At 42.6% G+C, this 16,183-nt stretch overlaps 1 pseudogene; it reads left to right on the top strand.

The window, feature by feature from the left end:
• Positions 1-4,723: 4,723 nt before the first annotated feature.
• LOC101105038 (pregnancy-associated glycoprotein 1-like) lies at positions 4,724-15,310 on the top strand (annotated as a pseudogene).
• Positions 15,311-16,183: the final 873 nt, after the last annotated feature.

The following is a 16,183-nucleotide window of genomic DNA, read 5'->3' as shown; positions in this document are numbered from 1 at the left end:
AAAGGCTTTATAATAGTCATTGAAGCAGATGCAGATGATTTACTGGAATCCCCTTGCTTTTTCTATGGTCCAATGGATGTTGGCAATTTGACCTCTAGTTCCTTGAACCAGTTTGTATATCTGGAAGTTCTCAGTTCATGTAGTATAAAGCTTAGCTTGAAGGATTTTGAGCATTACCTTGATAGTAAGTGAGATGAGCACAACTGCATGATAGGTTGAACATTCTTTGGAATTGCCTTTCTTTTGGATTGGAATGAAAACTGACCTTTTCCAGCACTGTGGCCATTGCTGAGTTTTCCAAATTTGGTGCCATATCGAATGCAGCACTGTTACAGCCTCATTCTTTACGATGTTTTAAACAGCTCAGCTGGAATTCCATCACCTCCACTAGCTTTGCTTGTAGTGATGCTTCCTGAGGCCCATTTGACTTCATGCTCTAGTATATCTGGCTTTACATAAGTGACCCCAACATCATCTCTATCCGGGTCATTATGACCATTTTTGTACAGTTCTTCTGTGCATCCTTGTTACCTCTTCTTAATCTCATCTGCTTCTGTTACATCTTTGAGTTTTCTGTCCTTTATTGTGCCCATCTTTCCATTAAGTATTCCTATGGTATCTCCAATTTTCCTGAAGTGATCTATACTATTTACAATTTATTATTTTCCTCTAATTCTTGCACTTTTCACCTACTAAGACTTTCTTATCTCTCCTTGCTATTCTCTGGAAGTCTGCATTTCGTTGGGTATATCTTTCCCTTTCTTTTTTGCTATTTACTTCTCTTATTTTCTCAGCTGTTTTCAAGGCCTCCTCAGGCAACCACTTTGCCTTCTCACATTTGTTTTTCTTGGGGATGGTTTTGGTCACCACTTCCTGTACTATGTTACAAACCTTCATCCATAGTTCTTCAGGCTACCAGACCTAATCCCTTGAATCTATTTTTCATCTGCACTGTGTAATCATAAGGGATTTGATTTAGGTCATAGCTTAATGGTCTAGTGCTTTTCCTTACTTTCTTCATTTGAAGCCTGAATATTGCCTGCTTCCGCCTAAGCAATAGAACCAGATTACCACCCACCACTCCCAGTGGGTATGGAACAACAACAACAGCAAAAACAAACAAACAAACAAACAAACAAAAACAATTTGAGGACTATACAGTGTAAGTGAGAAATAATTAAATTATTTAATTTAAGAGACTAGATCTGATAGACAGAGTGCGTGACAAAATATGGACGGAGGTTTGTGACACTGTACAGGAGACAGGGATCAAGATCATCCCCACGGAAAAGAAATGCAAAAAAGCAAAATGGCTGTCTGAGGAGACCTTACAAATACCCGTGAAAAGAAGATAAGTGAAAGCAAAGGAGAAAAGGAAAGATAAAAGCATCTGAATGCAGATTTCCAAAGAATAGCAGGGAGAGATAAGAAAGCCTTCCTCAGTGATCTATGCAAATAATAGAGGAAAACAACAGAATGGGAAAGACTAGAGATCTCTTCAAGAAAATTAGAGATACCAGGGGAATATTTCATGCAAAGATGGGCTTGATAAAAGACAGAAAGAGTATACCTAACAGAAGCAGAAGATATTAAGAAGAGGTGGCAAGAATACACAGAAGAACTGTACAAAAAAGATCTTCACAGCCCAGATAAACACAATGGTGTGATCACTGAACTAAAGCCAGACATCCTGGAATGTGAAGTCAAGTGGGGCTTAGAAAGCATCACTACGAACAAAGCAAGTGGAGGTGATGGAATTCTAGTTGAGCTATTTCAAATCCTAAAAGATGATGCTGTGAAAGTGCTGAACTCAATATACCAGCAAATTTGGAAACTCAGCAGTGGCCACAGGTCTGGAAAAAGTCAGTTTTCATTCCAATCCCAAAGAAAGGTAATGCCAAAGAATGCTCAAACTTCTGCACAATTGCACTTATCTCACATGCTAGTAAAGTAATGCTCAAAATTCTCCAAGCCAGGCTTGAGCACTAAGTGAATCATGAACTTCCAGATGTTCAAGCTGGTTTTAGAAAAGGCAGAGGAACCAGATATCAAATTTCCCACATCCACTGGATCATGGAAAAAGCAAGAGAGTTCCAGAAAAACATCTATTTCTGCTTTATTGACTATGCCAAAGCCTTTGACTGTGTAGATCACAATAAAATGTGGAAAGTTCTGAAAGAGATGAGAATACCAGACCACTTGACCTGCCTCTTGAGAAACTTGTATGCAGGTCAGGAAGCAACAGTTAGAACTGGACATGGAACAACAGACTGGTTCCAAATAGGAAAAGGAGTACATCAAGGCTGTGTATTGTCACCCTGCTTATTTAACTTATATACAGAATACATAATGAGAAACACTGAGCTCGAAGAAGCACAAGCTGGAATCAAGATTGCAAGGAGAAATATCAATAACCTCAGATATGCAGATGACACCACCCTTATGGCAGAAAGTGAGGAGGACCTAAAAAACCTTTTGATGAAAGTAAAAGAGGAGAGTGAAAAAGTTGGTTTTAAGCTCAACATTCTGAAAACGAGGATCATGGCATCTGGTCCCCTCACTTCATGGGAAATAGATGGGGAAAGAGCGGCTGACTTTATATTTGGGGGCTCCAAAATCACTGCAGATGGTGACTGCAGCCATGAATTTAAAAGGCGCTTACTCCTTGGAAGGTAAGTTATTACCAACCTAGACAGCATATTGAAAAGCAGAAACATTACTATGTCAACAAAGGTCCATGTAGTCAAGGCTATGGTTTCTCCAGTGGTCATGTATAGATGTGAGAGTTGGACTATAAAGAAAGCTGAACCCCGAAGAATTGATGCTTTTGAACTGCAAGGAGATCGACCCAGTCCATCCTAAAGGAAATCAGTCCTGAATGTTCACTGGAAAGACTGATATTGAAGCTGAAACTCCAATATTTTGGCCACCTGATGTGAAGAGCTGACTCATTTGAAAAGACCCTGATGTTAGGAAAGATGGAGGGCAGGAGGAGAAGGGGATGACAGAGGATAAGATGGTTGGGTGGCATCACCAACTCAATGGACATGAGTATGTGTGGACTCCAGGAGCTGGTGATGGACAACGAGGCCTTGCGTCCTGCCGTTCATGGGCTCACAAAGAGCTGATCACAACTGAGCAACTGAACTGAACTGAACTGAAGTTATTGAATACAGTGTCAGATTTCTTTCCTTTTTTTTTTTTTTTTCTTTTGGTTTTCTTTGGTTTTGTTTTTTGATGGGCAGGATTTTTGTTTTTCCTTTAGAAGTTATTCTACTCTGAATGTAGAGTCATAAGTGAATTTTAAAGCCACTTAAGTAATGTGTCATTATATGTAGTTAGTCAACAACTTGATGCAATTAAATTATTAGTCTTTGTTCTCAGTTTGTTCAGTTCATTTCAGTCCTTCAGTTGTGTCTGTCTCTTTTCAATGCCATAGACTGCAGTATACCAAGCTTCCCTATCCATCATCAACTCCTGGAGCCTTCTCAAGCTCATGTCCATCGATTTGGTGATGCAATCCAACCATCTCATCCTCTGTCTTCCGCTTCTCCTCTTGCCTTCAATCTTTCCTAACATCAGGGTCTATTCCAATGCGTCAGCATGTTTAGTATGCATTCAGACTCTTTTCAAATCAGCCAACATGAATTAAATTCCTCTCTGTCAGCACTGCACTCCCAACTGTAGGCCAGAAACAAAAAAGTGCAGAGACTGAAGGCTGATTCCAGCACATTGCTGGGGAGATTTTGCTCCCTCTTTTTTTTTCTGGAAAAAAAAAAGTGGTTAACATTAAAATCAGTAGATTGTACATAAATAATCCAAACTACTGACTCTCTTGAAAACATGGCCAACTGGCTTGCTTTATAGTATGGGTGAAGTAGAGGAAAGGCTGCTCTCAGTGGTAAGGCCTGTGCTGCCCAGATTCCAATATGACCACCTAGTCCTAGTATCAAATCTCCTGCCTCCTGGGGCCATGAGTTTGTGAGCACTAGACTTCTAGCTCTCTTTAGATAAAGACTACTTTTGCCTTGATCAACTTTGACTTTGAAGCCTTTAACCCAGAACCTAGCACATAGTTCTTCCTTGTACACTTGTTGGATGATATAAAGTATCTTGTGGATGCGTATGACATGTATTCTAATTAATGGAAATACTGGTCTACCCTAAATCTTTGATGCAGCCTGGCATCATAGGTGCCCCTGATGTCTGCCATTAGACCCACTAACTAAAGCCAGTTGTATGTCCCTGGGCTGTCCCTGAAGTCTTCACTTTGCCATTTGAAAATTTATCCTCCTAGCAATATCCTCTCCTATGAAGACAGCAATGCCTATCTCATCAAGTGGCTAAGAAGATGACATGAAATCATGAGTGTCCAACATGGCCCATAGTATCCATTTTCATGATCTTAGCAGTTTTTTTCTCCAAGTAGGCAAGATTCTCTGTCTTCTTAGATGTCCGTGAAGATCAGTTTGATTTTCCAGCCAAGCTTCAAGGAAGAGATTACAGTTCAATTCTCTGTATTTTGAGAAGCTTAAAATGTCACTCGCCAAAGACACTGATGAAGGTAAAGATTTTATCGAGAGCTTTGTGTTTTTTTCAGATCTTTTAGTCACCTAAAGGGGAAAACTTGGGTATGTCAGAACATATATAACTAGGGGCTCCTGATCACCACTGCATGCTAAGAACCCAAACTTCCCTGAGAACCTTGATCCAGGAAAGAAGCATGAAGTGGCTTATGCTCCTCGGGCTGGTGGCCTTCTCAGAGTGCATAGTCAAGTAAGTACGGGGACTGTAAGTCTCATCATATTACTTTCTCGGATTTTTTTTTTTTTTCATCTGATTATTCTTCCATCCATCATGTTTAGGAAGGAATCGAATATTTCCCTAAGAGTCTTAAAGCTCCACTCTTACTTATTGATAAATAACTTGCTATAGGAACTGTGGATCCCAAAGTCTTGGTGTAGATTTGGGTTGCACAAATCTTGGGGCCCAGTCATGTCATGACCTGTTGAAAATGCAACTCCTTGCAACAGTTCAGTGCACAGTCTATGCTAATGTCGATGTGGTCCTGTGGAATAGCATTTTCTACATTTTGTTCAACATGTCCTCTTTTTTCCCTGTCTATTTCAGTGTGTATATGCCTATGTCTGCATCTCTGTATTACTGTCATTTATCTCTCCATCTCTTTGGAAGTCACTGGGAGTGTATTTCTCTTTGTGTTGTTTTCTTTTAGTTTTTCACTTGACTGGTCCTTCCTTCTTAAGCTTCTGAATTTCCCTTACTTGTTCCCTATATCTTGGGTTCTTCTTTCAACTCTCTCTTCTCTTTCAACTGGGAGAAAATTTCACTGTTTCATATATACTGTTTTATGTCTGATAAGCAGTGTGACCACAGCCAATTCAGAAACCTCTTGCTTTTCAAATTGCTCTCTTGTAAAAGAGGATAAGAGTCCCCCTTTTACGTCCTTCCTTGAGGTTCTATGAGAAGAAATAAGTGGGATGGCAAAAGCAATGCTAATGGCTGTCATTGTTAAGACTTCCTATTTATCAGGTACCTTATATCCATCACTTCACTTATCCCCAAGATATTCTAATTGGAGGGTTTGTATTGTTACATTCCACCATTTCACGGAACCAGAAACTGAGACACCACATGGTCATATGGCTTACACAAGACTGCAGAACAGAACCTGTATTCAAATCTATGCCTTTGTCAATGTATATGCAACAAATGCTGATGATAATGTGCCTCATAAAAATGGTTAGAAAAGAAACAGGAAAATTACAATGACAGTTATATCTTACTTAACACTGACAGCTAATTGTAGCATCTTCTTTGTTTTCCTTGTCAAATGCTCAGCAAAAGAATACCTCTAAGGAGAGTGAAGACCATGAGAAAAACCCTCAGTGGAAAAAACATGCTGAACAATTTCCTGAAGGAGCATGCTTACAGACTGTCCCAGATTTCTTTTCGTGGCTCAAATCTAACTATTCACCCGCTGAGAAACATCAAGGATGTGAGTATTTTGGGAAGATGGTGCTCCACAGTGCCCCTTGGTTCTCTAGCCTAGCACTGGGCTTCATCTGGAGGTGCCAGGTTGGATGTTGGGGTTGGAGTTCCTGCAGGAGGCAGAGACACTGGAAAACAGGGACCCCACCCAGAGGAGAAGGCACTCTCATCCTCAACTGTTTGTCTTTGTGACTGGGCCTGGCAATTACCAGGTGGCAGGTAAATATCCATTTCTGTGTCAAAGATGTATCATTAATTTGAGGGTGATTGTTCCTTCTGAACTAAGTGAGCCCCTCAGTTACAGAAAAAGAGTGAGCCATCACTGATCAAAAGGTAGAACCAACTGCAAAGCAATTGTGAATCCCCAGGTAGAGGAATTCAGTTTTCACAGATGCAAGAAAGACAGCAGTAAAAAGTTACTGAACCTGTATTATGTGCATGGTCATAAGAATCACTGTGGTTTCTGTTTTTAGATTAGAAAAAGGGCTTATTTTGTCTTCAAGATGTCTTCAAGAGTGTCCATGCCAGCCTGAGAAATAGGCAAAGAGTAAATACCTGTCAAATGAAAGGTTCACCTGTGTAGTGTTGATTGGATGTGGCATGAGTTTAGAGGGAGTGGCTGGGGTTGAACAAAAGGACCTCCTGGAGAAGGGGGTGCTAAGGCTCGGTTTGAAGAGACTACAGAGCTTCTCAAATGAAGGCACCAGGACTTCCCTGGGTGTCCAGTGGTCCTGGAGGCCCAGTGCTTATGCCTCTGGGCTTCCCATGCAGGAGGTACCACTTCAACACCTGGTTATACAGTCAGTATTCTGCATACAATGTAGCACAGGAAAAATATATCAAATGCAGTTACCTCTATGACCAAAATCTGTGAGCTTCACAGTAGTTAGAAAGTGATCTCAAGAGATATGTGACCCCCAGAGGGAGGCATCTCTGTGGGAATAGAGGGTAGCCAGTCCTGCCCTAACCCACTCCCTCTTTTTCCCTGTAGATGCTCTACGTGGGTAACATCACCATTGGAACACCCCCACAGGGATTCCAGGTTGTCTGTGACATAGGTTCATCTGGCTTGTGGGTGCCCTTTGTCTCTTGCACCATGCCAGCCTGTTGTGAGTACAGACACCCCATACCCGGACCATCCTTCACTTGCCCTGCCGCCCTGTTTCTACCCTTGGCACCTGATGACACTCATCTCTTGTGTCTGCAGCTACACAGGTTAGGTTCAAACATCTTAAGTCTTCCACCTTCCGGATTACCAATAAGACCTTCAGCATTGCCTATGGATCTGGGAGAATGAAAGGAGTTGTTCATGACACAGTTTGGGTAACAGTGTAACCAATGCTGAGGCAGGACTGGCTATGAAGTGACCACTGCTTGCAAAATAGATGCAGGACTATCTGGCAGGACCCTTCCAGCCTAACTCCCATAGATATTGGCCATCTTATCCACAGGATCATGTCTCTGGGGAGGCAGTGCCCATGGTGGAACATGAGCAAACAAATTAGCTAACCCAGAGAGTGGCTTGAGGTGTGGACTTGCAGCTCTTCTGCCCATGAGCAGTTCAAGGTTCATTTTGCTGGGAGTGAGAAGAAGGGATAAAAGCACCCACTTTTATATTCACAGACCATACCAGGCACTTTCAGGTGATAACTGGTTTAATCCTGCAACAACCCCACACAGCAGTTACTCTGATTAGCTCATGAGACATATGAGGAAACTGAGGCGCAGACAGAAAGTGCCTTGCTGAGGGCACACATGTGGTAAAAGGTGGAGTTAGGTTGGCTTTTCAGGACTGAAGTTGCTGCGGGGTGTTTGCGGACAGGATAAAACCGATCTGGGGACCCTGGAGGCAGTCAAGTGCTTCAGGTATCCAGAGTGGGAAACTGGGGTCCTGAGAAGTCAAGGGGTCTGATAAATGAGTTCTCACTCTAGAGAACCCTTGAGAGTCTAATAATCCTATGGCCTGCCTCCCTAATGTACTTGAGTATGTCCCCTCTCTTTCTTTCTCTCTCATACAGACTCACATAAATACACACATATCCCCAAAAGTGAATTCCTCAGGCAGTAATTTCATAGAACCCTGCAAGCAGGATTGTGTTTTCAGCTTCTGTCTTCTTGGACAGATGCAGAATCCACAGTACATTACAGAGAATGCAGTCCATTCTTGTCATTAGGTCACAGTGCTGCCAAAGAGAAGGCTATCTTGCTCTCCACTCAGTTTGTCCACAAGGGGGCACCAATGGGTCCTGGCCTGACTCTTGGTTTCCTCACCTGGACAGAAACCATAAGGCCAATCTGACTCACTCAGGTGGTGTTTTTCAGAGGGGCAGATGTTTTAAAATTCATAGCCTCTCTCAAATGGAATCCAAATTCCCCTCCCAGCTTGGTCTAACTGTCTGAGGTCCACCAAAGACACAGCCAAGCATCCATTCTTCTTTGAGGATCTAACAGCAATGCACCCCAATCCAGACCTAGCCCCACTTCACGTATCTATAAGTGGGAACCCTCTTCTCTCCCACAGATTGGGGACCTTGTAAGTGCTGACCAGCTGTTCAGTCTAGGCATGGCAGAATATGGGTTTGAGGGTATACCTTTTGATGGCATCTTGGGCTTGAACTACCCTAACATATCTTTCACTGGAGCCATCCCTATCTTTGACAAACTGAAGAATCAAGGTGCCATTTCTGAGCCTGTTTTTGTCTTCTACTTGAGCAAGTAAGTCTGAGATGGACAATCCCTTTCTCCAAATTAGCTGTAAGATGCTTTTAGTTGCATGAAAATTATAGAACACTTGATAAAGTAGTATCCTGAGAGATAATCTAACCCAGGTTAACTATGGACCCAGGGCCCTACCTGGCCTCACCGCTGGCTTTTATAAATAAACGTTTATTGGAACACAACCCTACTCCTGGGCTCAAGATCAGTAACTTGGTCTAGGGGAGTGAGTGAGAAGGAAGGCTAATGGAAGGCAACAGGAAACAAGTTGAAGGAAAAGCATTAGGATTTGCTTATGAATTTGATAAGGAAGGAAGGAGAAGGATGTTGGATATCTTCCCTTCCTCATTAGCATATCACTCCAGCTACCCAATTTGTAGGAGCCAGTGAGAAATGAAAGTGTGGGACACAAAAGTGTGGGATGCCTTGTTCAAGAAATATTAGGCATTTCAAGACAGGGAGAGCACAGGTGGGATCCCTTCTGAGTTCGGGGCCCTTTGGATAGTAGAGGTCTCAGGCCAGTGGAGCCAACTCTGAGTGACCTGAACCCACACCCTTAGAATTCCTACGACTTGATTTTATTGAAAAATGACAGCGTGGAAAAGGGGAAGCCAAAACCTTCAGCACCCTGTCCTCTGAGGGTGTCTGAGCACTCAGGTCGCTGGAGGCCCAGGGCGTCTTCAGAAGACATAGTGGGTGAAGCCCAGCCAAGTGCTTCAGCTTCTAACCTCCTCTGTGCCACTCATTAGCTGGTAATAGGGCTCAGTCTGGATCTCAATCACTCCTAGAGTCAATTTCTGCATCTCTACGTGGGGACTGTACTAGGGCCTTGATGGGTGGACAAGCGCAGCTCTCAGACAGTGCTGTTGTTACTGTCCTCCAAGGATCTCCCCCTCACTTCTCTCTACAGAGACAAGTGGGAGGGCAGTGTGGTGATGTTTGGTGGGGTGGACAAACGCTACTACAAGGGAGAGCTCAACTGGGTACCATTGATCCAAGCAGGTGACTGGATTGTACACATGGACTGGTAAGCCTCTCCCTCTCAGGGTCAGCCCAAGTGATGTTTCCACTACTGTTCGTGGACACAGGCAGACACACACAAATGCATTCTCAGACACACAGTCACACAGACATATACACCACCAACAATGATACAGACAGATACACAGACACATGGAAACACACAAGCAGACACATATAAACAAACAGAGACACATATAAACATGCATAGCTAGTCAGAGACACACAAGCACTCACAGAGACACATGCAAACACATAAAGAAACAAACACAAGCACATAAATACACAAACAACCATGGGTTCATAATCCCCAGGTATTCTGACCAGGGCTCTGACCAGGGTCCTAAAAGGGACCAGAGAGGTCTGTGCAGATGGGAAAGGCCTGCACCCACTGCCTTTTGAGTTGGGGAGCATGGTTAGAGGACTCTACAGTGTGGTGAACAGAGGATTAGGGAGAATTTCTCCAGCTTGAACAGATTTATGATAAGATGACCGACTGTCCAGGGCTACCTAAGATATAGGAAGTGCTCAGTACAGATAAATGTCAGTTAAAAATTGGGACAGTCCTGAGAAAATGGGGGAAACTGGTTTTCTTAGGGAGCAGCTACCCAGCAGGGGAGAGAGGATGGCTGCAGTCTTAAGACATGAAAGCAAATAATAAAAAAGACACCCCTGGTTCTTGGGCACACAGTGGGACAGGGGCCATAACAGAGAATCAAGAAGGTGGGATCCAGGAGTGACCTGAGGGCAAGAGGCACAATTGATAGGATTCTGTGTGATACTCTCAGACAAAAGCTGACCTGTCCTTTGGATTTTCTGTGGGCTAGTCATGTATTTCCTGGGCAGGGTCTCAGCTGGTTATAGGGGCAGTGCTGGGAGACACCCTCTCCCAGAAGAGCCCCTCTCCCCCTACTATGATAATCTGCTGCCCCTGCGAATCTCCGTCTTCACACTATGTGAGACCCGTTATTTGTTCCCCACCATGTACAGCTCTCCGTAGGTTTTTGTTTTCTCAGTCTTCACTCACTCAGTGAACAGACAAGCATTGGGCATCCACTGTGTGCCAGGCACTTTAGGGAAGCAAGGAGAATAAAACACGCCCTCACATCTAAGAAGGCAGATGTACATGAAGTGACTCACCCACATAGTGAATTGTGACTTTGGAACATGCTAGACATGAGGAGGCGAAGGCAATGGCAACCCACTCCAGTACTCTTGCTTGGAAATTCGCAGATTCAGTGGAGCCTGGTGGTCTGCCTCTATGAGGTCGCAAAGAATTGGACATGACTGAAGTTTGAGTTAGCAGCAGTAGCACCAGCAGACACGAGGAAGGGTCTATAGAGAGTGACCAAGACAGGAGACTGATAAACACCGGGGGAAAGACTTCTTGGAAACAATACAATTAAGCTGGAATCTGAAAGATGAGAAGAAATTTGCTAGTCAAAGGAGACTGAAGTCTTTTAGGAAGGAAGGCCAGCTTGTGTCAAGGTTCAAAATATCGTAGTTTATTCCAGTACTGCATTTGAGAATGTCAAGAAAGGTGCTGTATCGAGAGCAAAGGAAAAGAGGGCGAGAGATGAAGGGCTGTTTAGGAGACAGTTGGGAAGGGGACAACTCTGGGGTGACACAGAGTGACCTTGATGCCTGCTTTCTTCCACTGTCTCTCAGCATCTCCATGAAAAGAGAAGCTATTGCCTGTTCTGGTGTCTGCTAGGCAGTTTTTGATACCAGAGCAGCATTTATCGAAGGCCCAGGAACACTGGTCAATAACATCCAGAAGCTGATCAGCACCACTCCACAGGGTTCCAAGATGAAGGATCATGCCCCAGGATCACTCCCAGTCTCCACACACAAGAATCTCATGGCCAACTTCTCTCCCTCTCTAACAGCACTACGTTTCATGTTCTGTGGTCAATACCTTGCCCTCTATTATCTTCACCATCAATGGTATCAACTACCCAGTGCCATGTCCTACATCCTCAAGGTCAGGGGACAACACTGAGAGTTGGTTCTCAAATTGGAGCTTGCAGGAACCCTTGGGCTGCTGCTGGGAGGAGCACACACTCTGGAGGCCATGTCACACCATTGCAGATGCTGCTGAGCCCTGTGGCTGGGTCAGTGCCTCCCACAAAACCAATCACTTGAGAGTAAAGGGCAGTGTGGGACACTGATCTTCCTGAAATAATGTGGAGAGGCCACACAATATGGCATGGTGGGAGTCAGGGAGAGGGGAACACTAAGGTCCTCAGTCCTCAAAGAACTTCAATTCAATCTGAACTCGTAGGTTCCTGAACATGAAATTCAGCACTAGCAGTCCCTGAAATAGCCCATATTACAAGGAGAACGACTGGGGACACTCCCAGTGTGCCCTCCCAGCATAAGTTAACAGTCTCCCTTCCCTTCTCAGTGTTTTCCTGGTTTCAATAATAAATTACATGGTCAGCCTAGTATTTGGCTGAATCTTTCCCTTGCTCTTGCTAGGTGCCTACTTTGTGAGTTGGGGTACCCAACGCCTCTGTGGGGAGGTTGGATGCTAATGTGATTAAAGGGTACACAGTGACTGCTCAGCTCCAGCACAGGGTGGAGGCTTCATGTCAGCTCCCAGCGGGACATCAGAGTAGACTGATGGGCTCAAAGAAGGCTTTGACAAAAAGAGGGAATTTCAGGCATTCTAAAACCACAAACTCATTGAGCCATATGGAGGGTTGCTTGGTTCTGGGCAAAACTGCAATGGATTCCATGCAAATGGCATGTTAAGGTGGTCTGCACGGTGATGGAATTGCTGTTGAGCTATTTCAAATCTTAAAAGATGATAGTGCACTCAATATGCTAGCAAATTTTGAAAACTCAGCAGTGGCCACAGGAATGAAAAGGTTGTTTCATTGCAATCCCAAAGAAAGGTGATTTCAAAGAACGTTCATCTGCCACACAGTTGCACTCATTTCACATGCTACCAAAGTAGTTTCTCCAGGCAAGTCTTCAGCAGTACATGAACTGTGAAATTCCATATGTTCAAGCTAGATTTAGAAAAGATAGAGGAACCAGAGATTAAATTGCCATCATCCATTGGATTTTCAAAAAAGCAAGAGAATTCCAGAAAGATATCTACTTCTGCTTTATTGACCATGCAAAAGCCTTTGACTGTGTGGATCACAACCAACTGTGGAAAATTTACAGAGATTGGAATACCAGACCATTTTATCTGCCTTCTGAGAAATCTATGCAGGTCAAGAAGCAACAGTTAGAACTGAACATGGAACAGCAGACTGCTTCCAAATCAGGAAAGGAGTATGTCAAGGTTGTATATTGTCACCCTGCTTATTTAAATTATATGCTGAGTACATTATGTGAAATGCCCAACTGGATGAAGCACAAGCTGGAATCACAGTTGCTAGGAGAATTATCAATAACTTCAGATATGCAGAAGATACTACCCTCATGACAGAATGTGAAGAGAATCTAAAGAGCCTCTTGAGGAAAGTGAAAGAGGAGAGTGAAACATTTGGCTTAAACTCCACAACAGAAAATGAAGATCATGGCATTTTGTCCCGTCACTTCATGGCAAATAGATCAGGAAGCAATGGAAACAGAGAGAGACTTTATTTTGGGGGGCTCTGAAATCAGTGCAAATGATGACTGCACCCATGAAACTAAAACATGCTTGCTTGTTTGAAGAAAAGCTATGAAAACCTAGCAGCATTTTTAAAAGCAGAGATATTACTTTGCAGAAAAAAGGTCAGTATAATGAAAGCTATGCTTTTTCCACTTGTCATGTATGGATGTGACAGTTGTACCATAAAGAATGGTGACCAATGAAGAATTGATGGTTTTGAACTGTGGTGTTGGACAAGACTCTTGAGAGTCCCTTCGACTACAAGGAGATCCAACAAGTCAATGCTAAAGGAAATCAATCTTGAATATTCATTGGAAGGAGCAATGTTGAAGCTGAAGCTGAAGCTCCAATACTTTGGCCAACTGATGTGAAGAAATTACTCATTAGAAAAGATCCTATTACTGGGAAAGATTGAAGGCAGGAGGAGAAGAGGATGATGGAGGATGAGAAGGCTGGATGGCGTCACCAACTCGATGGACATGAGTTAGAGCCAGCTCGAGGAGTTGGTGAAGGACACGGAAGCCTGGTGTGCTGCAGTCCAAGGGGTTGCAAAGAGTCAGACATGACTGAGCAACTGAAATGAACTGAACATACCCCATAGCAAATGCTAGTGGTAATTGTCATGCTTCTCCTGCAAATCAGGGCTCCCCAAGGCCCCAGTACATATCCCTAGTCAAATCTGCACCCATGCACAGAGCCTAGCATCCACAAGGCATTTAGTGAGTTCTGATTGCAGGGGGATCTCCATTTTGGTAGACATAGAGGGGCAAAGGCCACATTTATCCTCCTGTCTCAAACAGCTTGAAAGAAGAGATAAATGAAAGAACAGTTTTTTACATCAAACGTCAGGCAGCAGAATATCGATTCCTGAGGTGGTGAGGAAGCAAGGTGAACTCTACAATTGCCCCAACTCTAGAAATAGTTTCCAACACATACATGGAAGGGCTATCTAGGCAGAGACAAATGGTCACCTCAAGAAGAGAGATTTTAGACTCTAGATCGTTAGGGTTCACAGGAGAGAGCTACACACAGAGAACTGTGGCTGTGTACAGGTGATACCCCTTCAGTTTACAGCAGAGAGTTGATACTACTGGTCAGGATTATAGGGAACAATCCTTGAGTTTCAAATTGAGCCAAGTCTAATGGTGTCCCCACCCACCAGAGTGGAAATTACTCATAATTCCCATGACATCAGTATGTCCTTGAAGACAATATTGACTTACTAGTGGGGAATAGAAAACCTGGTCTAAAGGCTAGTCTCATATCAGCTAAAAAGATTGAACAGGAAGCCTTCAAAAATACAATTATTTCCAAGGTATTAATAGTGTTTGCAAACAGTGCCAGGAATAATCTATAAAAATTTAAAAATATCCAGCATCCAAAGGGTAAAATTTACCATATCCAAAACCCAATTTAAAATTTCCATATGAATTGTGAAAATAGTTGTCCTAGGTCAATCACAGTATTATAAAGTAATTATCCTCTAGTTAACAAAAATACATAAATTTAAAAAGAAAAAAAAAACATTTCTGATGTACAAAGGAGTAAGAAAATATCCATAATGAGAGAAAAAATCAATTAGTAAAAACACAGCTAAAATATACATTACCTAATTAGCAGGGAAGGACATTAAAATGCTTACTACATCAGTAATCCTTATATTCCTGGAGCTGAAGAATATTGAGTATGTTAAATAGAGACATGGAAAATAGGAATGAAAAGACTGCGGGAAAAAATAACTGTGCATCACAGAAATTTGAAACAACTAAATACTAAATACTAAAATATATGTAAATGGAATCTTACAGGAAGTGAGAGAAGGAGAATAGAGAAAAGAACTTCATAATTACTGGCTGAAAAATTTCCAGATACGATGAAAATTTTACACCCATTAAGACAGAAGGTCAGTTAATTCAAGGACAAGAAATAGGACAACTATTCAAAGGTGCATGATAATTCATTGTTTAAAACAATCAACCAAAGAAATGTAACCAGAAGGAAAAACAGACACAGTAGAACAAAAAATGGGAAAGACAGCAGATTAGTCATGTGAAACAATGTTAGAGGACACTGGCACCACATCTTAACATGCTGAGAGAAATATAATTGAGTCAGAACTCTATACCCAAGAAAAATACATATCAAAAACAAGACAAAATACTTTCTCAGCCGTACAACAACTATAAAACTTCATCACCACCAACAGACCAATGTAACAAGAAGTGATTTTTAAAAGGCCTCAAACGTGAGATCTCCATAATTCTAGCCATCTCAGTCCTTCAGAAGACCTTGATAAAGACAAACAAATACTAAAGTAGAGATAGTCATTGTGTTTGTACCCACTTCTAGAAAGTGTTACTGACTCCTCAGTACTGCATCTTGCAATGCTGGTGGACTAGATGGAGAAGTGATATGAACAGAAATATGGAAGGTGAGACAGGTAGGTCAGAATGTGAGGTGACAAAGACAAGGTATTTAGAAGCTGAAGAATTGAGAGAGATTTGGGACCTGAGTTGGAAAAGCAGTTTTCAAACCAAATTGGGTCCTGTGATATGTATAATCCTCACTTCAGTCCTTAGATCTCTACTGAGAGGTCTGGCTTTTTTTCTGGAGCACAGTTCAAGTCCATCTAGTGTTTCTCATTGCTGTCCTGTCCTGGCTCCCACACTGTGCTCAGCCATTCAGCCTAATCCATTCAGAAAAGGTTCCTTCTTTAAGGTAGGCGATGCAGGCTACCTACAAATGATCTATTCTCTGCTTATCTTTCAAAACTGAAAATAGTTTGTTATATAGCCATGAGCCCAGTATCTACAGGACTGCATTTCC

This window comes from Ovis aries, chromosome 21 (assembly GCF_016772045.2).
Source record: "Ovis aries strain OAR_USU_Benz2616 breed Rambouillet chromosome 21, ARS-UI_Ramb_v3.0, whole genome shotgun sequence".
Lineage (NCBI taxonomy): Eukaryota > Metazoa > Chordata > Mammalia > Artiodactyla > Bovidae > Ovis > Ovis aries.
This window is presented reverse-complemented; position numbering and strand designations above follow the sequence as displayed.